Genomic DNA, 9,745 nt, shown 5'->3' on the forward strand with positions numbered 1-9,745 from the left:
TGAAAACCTGAGACCATCCTTTAGCTGTTTGGTTATAGATTAAGTCCTAATCTATAATGTTTTCTCCATGGAAGGAAATCCAAATATTCTCCCACCTCTACTCCTTTGTAGCTTAATTCAGTAATTATATCTAAATTACCTTAAAGGGATTTTTTTTCCTCTTTGTTTCTATCACTTGAATATCTTATCCCAACTGCCAATCACCATCAAAGATGTCAACTCAGCACTCCAAGATGTCCCTGGTAAGTACAAGACCAATTGACAATAAGACCAAAGACAATGATTTTGTCCGGCATTCCCTGGTTCAGAATGAGATGAGTGCCTGGGAGGAAAAAGCAGTCAGATTACATTCCTCCTTTCTGAATACAGCCAGAGCTGTGCTTAGGATGATGGAATGCCCTTCTTAGTTGGGAAAACGAAGTCCTTAGCACATGCCAAATCTAACTTTTCCATTTGCATCTCTAATGAAAACCCCAATCTATAAAATCGTGCCCTGGCCCTCAGATATTGACAATTGACAATGAAGGAGGAAGACTGAGATGATCAGCTTTCTGATACTGTATCCAAAAACATGAGATAATAATGAAAGGAAACATGTATTTTGGCTCACGGTTTTGGAGGTTTTAGTCCATAGTCAGTGGTATCACCTGCTTTGGGGCTTGTGGTGAGGCACTACATCATGGCAGGAAAACCATTCACGACTTCGAGTGAAGAGAGAAAAAGAAGAAGGGGCAGGGTCGCACTATCCCCTTTAAGGGCAAGCACTTTAAGGGATGGAAGAACTCCCTCTATGCCCCACTTCTTAAAGTTTCCAAAACCTCCTAGTATCACCAAGCTGGGGACTAAGTCTTTACACATGGGCCTTGGAGGACACTCCAAGTAGCACTCCGCTGTCACACCTGGAGCTAATGTGAACCTACAGTAATTAGTGAAGATCTTCAACAGGAGGATGAAACTCAGCTTCAGTGTTAAACCTCAAGTTTTCTTCCTCTTGAGATTCTTTGCTCACTGCCAGTCTTGGAGAATTCTGGTTCAGATTCTCAGCCCATATGTTTTTAAAACCTCATATAGATTTCTGTGTAGTTGCAGCTACAGCCAACATCATTTATTCTACTGTGTACTAGGTAGTGGGCTATTGTGGAAATTGTCTCATTTAATTTTCAAGGCAACCCTGGATAGGGTGGGGAGAAGTCACAGAGTGATTCCAACTTTACTGATGAGTTAATAGAGGTATTAATGAGTCATAAAATGGCCAAATTTAGACATCTAGCAAATGAGGAAGCCAGAACACAAGTCCAGGTGTGTCTCACTTCTAAGACATCAAAGTACACATAGTGCAAAATATTTTGTATCACTGAGAAAAGGGTTTAAACTGACAAAACCTTTGAAGAGTTATCCATAAGAATCCTGTGGAAAAAAAAAAACATGTAGGAGAGGCAGGACGTGACTGCATCTATTATGGTTTCCATATTTTGAGGTGTCCCCCAAAAGCTCCATTTGTGGGATAAGGCAACAAAGTTTAGAGGTGAATTGATTGAGTTGTGACAGTTGACTTAATCAGTGCGTTAATCCCCTGAGAGGGATTAACCAAGTGGGAACTGTAGGTAGGTAGGGTGTGGTTGGAGGAGGAGGGTCATTGGAGGTGTGCCTTTGGGGTATATATTTTGTAGGTGGTGAGTGGAGATGCTCTCTCTCTCTCTCTCTCTCTCTCTACTTTCTGGGGCCCTGTTCCCAGCTGCTCTCCTCCACCACGCTCTTCCACCCTAATGTTCTGCCTCACTTCAGGCCCTGAACATTCGAGCTGGTCACCTATGGACTGAGACCTCTGAAACTGTGAGAGCCAAATCAGTTTTTCCTCCTCTACATTGTTCTTGTCAGGTTTTTTGGTCACAGTAATGAAAAAGCTGACTAAAACAGCATCCAAATAGAAAAACAGTTACATTAAACCGGCTGGCATAAGAAACCTGGGCTGACTACCTGCATAGCTCACCGTTGATATGAGAAATGAGTGGCAGGCAAATTCCTCTTTGTGTAGTAACAACAGAAACAGTTGATTTAAAGGAAAAAAGAAGGCAACCAAAAAAAAAATATTCCATCAGCCAACTGAAGAAATATTTACTCTCTCTGGAAGTAGGAAGATGTGATCAAGGGCAACATCCCTGACTGCTTCATAGGCACCATTCCTACCTACTGAGGCAACAAATCTACTCAAATGTCTGTTCCACCTCTCCCAGACATCTTATCTGTGCTACATTCTATGACATCTTATCTGTGCTTCATTCTATAACTCCTTCTGTTTAACCTCTCAGCAGCATGTGATATTGACACACTCCTCCTTCAAACACTTCATTCCTCTGAAGCTCTGCGACTACCTTCTCCTGGCCTTGCTATGCCTCACAGGCCCTTCCTTCTCATTTCCTTGGCTGGATCCTCCTTTACTTCTATAAATAAATGTCAGAAACCCCTCACCCCTACCCCCACCCGCCCCATAGCTTTGTTCTTGGTTCACATCTCCTTTTTATTTACATTCACTCTCACCACTTTAAACACCACCTTCATGCCAATGAGTCACACTTTGGCATCCCCAAACCCGGACCTCTCTCTGCCTGCCCAACATCTCCACTTCAACATTGAACAGGCCTCTCAATCCTAACTTGTCCAAAACAGAACTCCCGGTTCCCCAGAACCTGTTTTTCCTCCAGTCCTCCCTGCCCCCCTCCCCCCCCCCCCCCCCGTCAACAGCACCACCATCTACCTGACAACTTGTGCCAAACATCCTATATTCATTCATTCTTGATTTTGTTCTTTTCATCAGCATCCACATCCCTTCCACTGGGAACAGACTTGTGTTCTGAATGTCACTGACCTCAGATGCTTCTGTCCCTTCCAAGCCACCTTCCTCTCCATCTTGAACTATGGAAACTATCTAAGCAATCTACCATGTCTACCTTTCTATAATCCATTCTCTACACAGTGAGAGCTTTTAAAATACGTCAATCGCATCCTGTCATTCCCCTGAAAAATCCCTACAGTGTCTTCTTATAGTCATTAGAGTAAAATTCAAATGCTTCACCATGATTCTCAAGATCCGCCACACCTGGATCTTGCTGTGCTTTACAACTGCATTTTCTTTCTTTTTTTTTTTTTTATTGGATGTTCACAACATTACAAAGCTCTTGACAAATCATATTTCATACATTAGAATCAAGTGGGTTATGAACTCCCATTTTTACCCCAAATACAGATTGCAGAATCACATCGGTTACACATCACATTTTTACATACTGCCATATTAGTGACTGTTGTATTCTGCTACCTTTCCTATCCTCTACTATCCCCCCTCCCCTCCCCTCCCATCTTCTCTCTCTACCCCATCTACTGTAATTCATTTCCCTCCATGTTTGTTATCCCATTCCCCTCATAACCTCTTATATGTAATTTTGTATAACAATGAGGGTCTCCCTCCATTTCCATGTGATTTCCCTGCATTTTCTGTTTTCCTCTTACTCACTACAGACTCCCCTCTCCATCAGACCAAGCTCATTTCACCTCAAGACACTGTAAGCCAGTGGACTGGGGCGTTCTTTCCCTTGTTCAGGTTTTAGCTCATATGTTGCTCCTTTAAAGAATCTTTCATCACCCTTACTCCAGTCACACTCTTTTCCATTACCTTGGTCTAGTTTCTTCATGACACTTCTTACTATTTTAAATAATCTTTATTTGTGTCCTTGGGTAAATCTGCCTCCCATTAGAATGTTTCTGGACTGAATGTGTCCTATTCACTCTTTTGTCCATGTCCTTAGCACCTGGAGTATTACCAGACACATGGTAAGCCCACAGTCAAAAGAAATCAGTAAATGGATGTCTAAACCCTGGAGGAGTGATTAAGGGTTATTTCAGTCAACTTTTCATCACTGAGACAAAAATACCTGTCAAGAACAAGTTAGAAGATGAAATTTTATTTGGGGTTCATGGTATTAGAAGTTCAGCCCATGGTCAACAGGAACAAAGGTGGAAACATCACGATGGGAATGATGGAGAAAAGCTTCTCAGCTAGTGGCAGCCAGAGGCACAGAGAAAGAGAGAGAAAGAGGAGCCAGGGACAAGATATAGTCCAAGGCTATACCCCTGATGACCTACCTCCTCAGCCCTGCCTGACCTGCCTATGGTTTTAATTAATTAACCCACTGATTAAGTTACTACTCTAATAATCTATCAAGTTACTACTCTAATAATCATTTCAACTCTGAAGACCCTTGCATTAACACATGATCTTTTGGGGGACATTAAAGAAAGATCTAGGATGAGATAGCAAAATATTAAAACCTGATCCCTAACTGTGTGGTAAAACATAGAATTTAAGACAAAGACAGCAAGAAGAGAAGGTTTGGGAGACTGGAGATCTCATACAAACTTTGAAATCCACACTAGCTAGGAAGTCACCTATATGTAAAGAGCTTCTTGAGCTTAGATATGCATCAGGAAAGCAAAGATTTTTCTTAATTTCTATTAAAATAAGAAGAGAAGACCTTGTCGCACAGCGGTCAGATAGAACTTACAGGACAAAGTTTGAGTCACCAAAAGAACTAAAGGCCTAATGCAGGGAAGGCACTCTGATTAAGGGCAGATGGCTTTTTTCTTAGCAGTTCCACTGAGTGCTAGGTCCTTCCCCTCCAAGCTAAAGTTCTACATTTCTGCTCTGATCACTTCTTCCCTAACTGACCAACTTTCCCCCCGACCCCCCACAACCAACTGCAGCACCTTCTTTTACTGTCCTATGTCAAGGCAACTAGCCAAGCCTAAAATCCTCTCTGTTCCACACAAATGGCTGCCTAATATTTGTTACAAATAAATGACAACTAAGTCAAAAGTGTGGTACTAACCATATTCCAGGAATTGTTTCCTTGATTTAGAATCACAATGAAGAAAATAAAATAGCATGATATAAAGAAGTGACTTACAGGTGTGCAGCCACTTTAGATCTGGCCATGACGGAGGGCCTCTGTGAGGATGTGACATTTCATTCAACACACACTCATTAATCAACTACCAGGTACCAGGCACAGATCAAGATGATGATGATGACAGAGCAGCAGGGAAAGGAGACAAGGTGCTATGTTCTAGTGGAAGAAGATAAAAAATAAACCTATGAATAAATAAGAGAAGTTTTAATAGTGGTTAAGTGTTATGAAGAAAATAAACAATAAGGTAGTGAACAGTGATGGAAGCTGGGGTAGGAAAGTACTCTTTGACCTCAGTAATGAGATGAGAAAGGGCCAGATGGAGAAGGCAGAGAGGAAGAGCACTAAGCAGAGTGAACAGCTTGTGCAAAGAGATTTTAGGCGGAAGTCTTGTTTGACTTTGCCAGGTGTGGTGGCACATGCCTATAATCCCAGTGACTCAGGAGGTCAAGGCAGGAGGATCACAAGTTCAAGACCAGCCTTAGCAAATTAGCAAGTGTCTAAGCAACTTAGTGAGACCCTCAAAAGAAAAAATAAAAAGGTCTGGGGATATAGTTCTGTAGTATGGTACCCCTGGTTCAGTCCCCAGTACCAAAAAATAAAAGAAAAAGAAAGAGAGAGGGGGTGGGGAAGGAAGGGAGGAATAATTAGCAAAATGATTAGCAGGGCTATAGCAGAATTTAGGAGTAGAAAAATTTACAAGCACTAACATTTCTGTCTTTCGAATGAAGGGTCATGAGGCTTAGGCACACAGAGCTATAGAAAGACAAACCTTCCTTTCTACTTCTAGATTAATGACTTTGGGCAAGTTATCTAATGTGTCTGTCTAGACCTGGTTTCCTTATTTATAAAATACTGATAATAATTTCTTCTTAATAGAATTTTTTAAAGACTAAATGAGAAGACAATATATGAAGCAGAGCACAGTGTGTGGTTATCACAAGGGTTCAAGAAATGGTTCTACCCTTATTCTCCAGTCCTGGAGATAGGCATTCTGAAGTGCCAACACATATAATTTGGAGTAAAATGAGAATTCACTGCAGACCAAAGTCCGGGGGCCTTTGACCACTCAAGAAGTAACTGAGACAGCACCAAAAAAAGTTGATTGCAGAGTTAGTACTAAATGGCCCTTTTCTAAGTTGCCTACCTCTTCACTGTTTATTTTTTCACCTTAGAAGCTTAGATGTAGCACTGATTTTTTTTTTTTTTTTTTTTTTTGCACTGGCTCTGACCCTAGAGCTACTTCCCAGACTCAGCATGAAATGCTGTCACCAATGCCAACATGGTGCCGACATCATTCAGAATTCCCCACCAGGACAGACAAATAAGCCCAAAATAGAGGAAGAATAAATGATGATGCTGTAGCTCAAGCACTAATATTGAATTTTTCTCAGCCTCTTCCCCTAGGCAAGTAAAATAAACATCTATACCAAATTTAGAAGGTTCTATCTATAAATCATGACCTTGTCCTGGGAATTTCATTTTTATTTAAAGGCTACTTCTACATGTGGTCAACAAAGTCAACTGGTATTGCAGATACATCTTTTTGTATTTGTATCTTTCTATATTTTTATACACAAAAAAGTTAATTTTAGTATGATGTGTTCCTAGTAATACATACAAGGCCTTTAAATAAGTAGAAATGTTTATTTTCTAGTTAGTCAACCAGGCAAGGAATATATACCTCTTAAATGTCACTAAGTCTGTCTCCTTTTGCCCCTGCGATATTGGCATAATCCTAATTGTAGTTCACTTTATCTTTCACTTAATCAGTTGCCTGCTATGTACCCTCCTTCTGATCTCTTCTCTACTCAGAAGCTAAAACACAACTCAGATGCTGTCACTGTCCTGCAGAACACCTTCCCTGGCTTTTTAATTGCAGATGTCATCCTATTTGGCAGCTCCGGGAGGACATTCACATTTCTTAAGATCTAAATCCTAATCCCATTCCTTCCCTACTCTATTATTCTCTATAGCACTTATCACTTTCTGACACATTACATGTCTAATTTGCTTGTTGTTCTCCACCAACTTGAATGTAAATTTCATTAGGGAAATAGTCTTGTCCATTTTGTTCCTTCCTTTTATCCCTAAAAGAGTACCTGGCACATAGAGAGATCTCGAAAAATATCAGTTGAATGAGTAGGTGGATTAATTTATGAATGAACAAATGAATGATGTTCAAAAGCCTCTAACATGGCACACAAGGGACAGGGTGGCAGGATCCCTACCTTGCTCTCCAAACTCTTCTCTCTTTGTCTTCCAACTCTGTTCTTGTACATTGGTCAAACTGGCTTCCTCTTAGTCACCTGACTCCTTCCCATCCCGTGTCCTGGCACTTGCTTTCTCTTCTGCTGGAAGAGTCTCCCCCTTCTTCTCCTTTTGTCTAGATAACTTCCGCTCATCCTTCAGAGCTTGGATTCAACATTACTTTTCAGGGAAACCTTTCCTGACTCCTAGGTGAGGTATAGAGGATATCCATTATGAGCCATGCTTCCATGGCTTTTTACCTCCTCAGCACTTCTCAAGACTGGTTGATGTCAGGATCTTCTCTCCCAACTCTGGAAAAAATAATCCATCAGGAATAATCCAGTATATTGTCATTTTTAGAAGATACCCAGCAAGTTGGACTGAATGAAAAATAAAGACTTATTGGAGCTATTTAGGACACAAGGGAAAAACAGCTGGAACCAAGAAGAAGATGTTTCAGGGACACAAATTTCAATTCAAACTAAAGAAGGACTTTCTAAAAGTTAGAGGAGACCCAAGAGGGGTGGCCTGACCCAGGTGGCACTGGAACATGGAGAAAATGTTAGGTGTGGCAGGAATTAGGTGGCTATGATTCAAGTATCAGATGGGACATTGGACCAGATCTGTGATTTTCAAACTGTGTATTAGGATTTGGGGACAGCCATGAAGTCAACTTCATGGTTCTCTGGAACTCTAAGATTTTTTTCTTCCTTTGGCTTTGGAAAAATAGAATGTAAATTTCCAAAAGAGGAATTATAGTTTTCAAAATTGAACACATAGTATATCGTATTGTATTTATTTATCCAGATTTCCCATTAAAGCATGAACTCTGTAAGGCTGGGAAGAATATCAAGCAGTTGTTTTTGTTTGAAGCTGCAGGAACTGACTGACCAGATTAAAGAAAAAGGGAAATCTTTTGGAAAGGTTCTCACTCTTTGAGATAGAATTTTAACAGCATTTATGTTCTTGGCAGCATCTTAGAGGCCTTTGAAAGACAAAACCTGACAAATAATCATTAGGGATCATCTTCTTTTAAACAATAAGTAGTGTTTTAAAACATTGAGCCCTTGCTCAAATTTATAGGACGGTGAGAGAATCATTGGAACCAATAGACCTATGGCCAATTATCCAAGTCGAGGTAAAAAAACAATAGTTTTTTAAGAAAAGGGATTTTTTAATCCCTGTGTGAAAAATATGAAGTATTAATTATAACAATGTTGTGAGTACTATCTTTTAAAATAATTACTCAGCTAGAACTTTTTTAAAAAGCAAAAAAAGAAAAGAAAAATTAGAAAATAATTTATCTTAGACCTGGTGGCAATGGACTCAAAGCCTTTGTCTTAAAAAATGAACAAAAAAAATTACAACAATAAAAACCCCATGATCTACCTCTAGATATCAAGCTTGCAACTTATTTTCAAATAAGTGCAGCCAGGACAGGGTGGCATAGGCTGGTAATCCCAGTGACTCCAGAGGATGGGGCAGGAGGAGGATGTTTCAGGGACACAAATTTCAATTCAACCTAATGAAGGACTTTCTAAAAGTCAGAGATGACCCAAGAGGGGTGGCAAAAATTAATTAATAAGGGGGTTTCCTGGTTACAATACGAAATATTATTTTATCCCCCACCCCCACCTTTTTTTTTTAAACAATAGTGGAGATTGAACTTGGCAAGTATTCTACAACAGTACAACAGAGCTTTTCTATTTTTTTCCTTCTTATTTTATCTTAAGACAGGGTCTCAAGGTTGCCCAGGCTTTCTCTTGAACTTTCCACCCTCCTGCCTCAGTCTCCCAAGTAGCTGGGATGACTTGTGTGCACCATCACACTTGGCTAAAGTGTTTTTGTTTTGTTTTGTTTTGTTTGAGACAGAGTCATGTTAAACTTCTGGCCTCAAAGCTGTGGTCCTCCTGTTTCAGCCTCATGAACAGGTAGAGATACAGGGTTTACCACCATACCCAGCCTTTGAAATATTCTTATTTAATTAATAGCTCTAGATTCTCTTGTCTAAGCACAGTATACATTTTGAACAGAAAGCCTGAAAGGAACATGGGTTCTCTTTCTTGCTAATTATTACACAGCAATGATAGTACATTTAAAATCCAATAGGTTGGACTTGAATGCTTTCAGTAAGTGACAAAGTCTACAAAAGAAAAGTCAAAGAAGCAAGATTTCCTAGTTATATGAACTGAATTTAATTGCCTTCTAGCACTACCAATGAAGAGCAACTGAAGTTTACTCATCTTGGCTTTCCTTATAAAATAAACATGCCTTTATATTGAAAAACAAGGTTCTGAAAAAGATTTAATAAAAATTTCAAAACACAAAATGTATAAGGTCTTTATTTTTGTGACCCATTTGTATTAGCCCAACAGTCTCTCACATCATGCCAGGAGATGGCGATCTTCCAGAATAAAAAGAACAGTAATAAATTTCATGAAAACCAGGAATACATGGGAACAAGTAATGGCAAACTTTTCATGATTGCTAATGTCCTTCATGACATACCTTTATTCTGACTTTGGAGTACTTCA

The sequence above is a fragment of the Spermophilus citellus genome (assembly GCF_964194105.1).
Source record: "Spermophilus citellus genome assembly, chromosome: 5".
Taxonomy (NCBI): domain Eukaryota; kingdom Metazoa; phylum Chordata; class Mammalia; order Rodentia; family Sciuridae; genus Spermophilus; species Spermophilus citellus.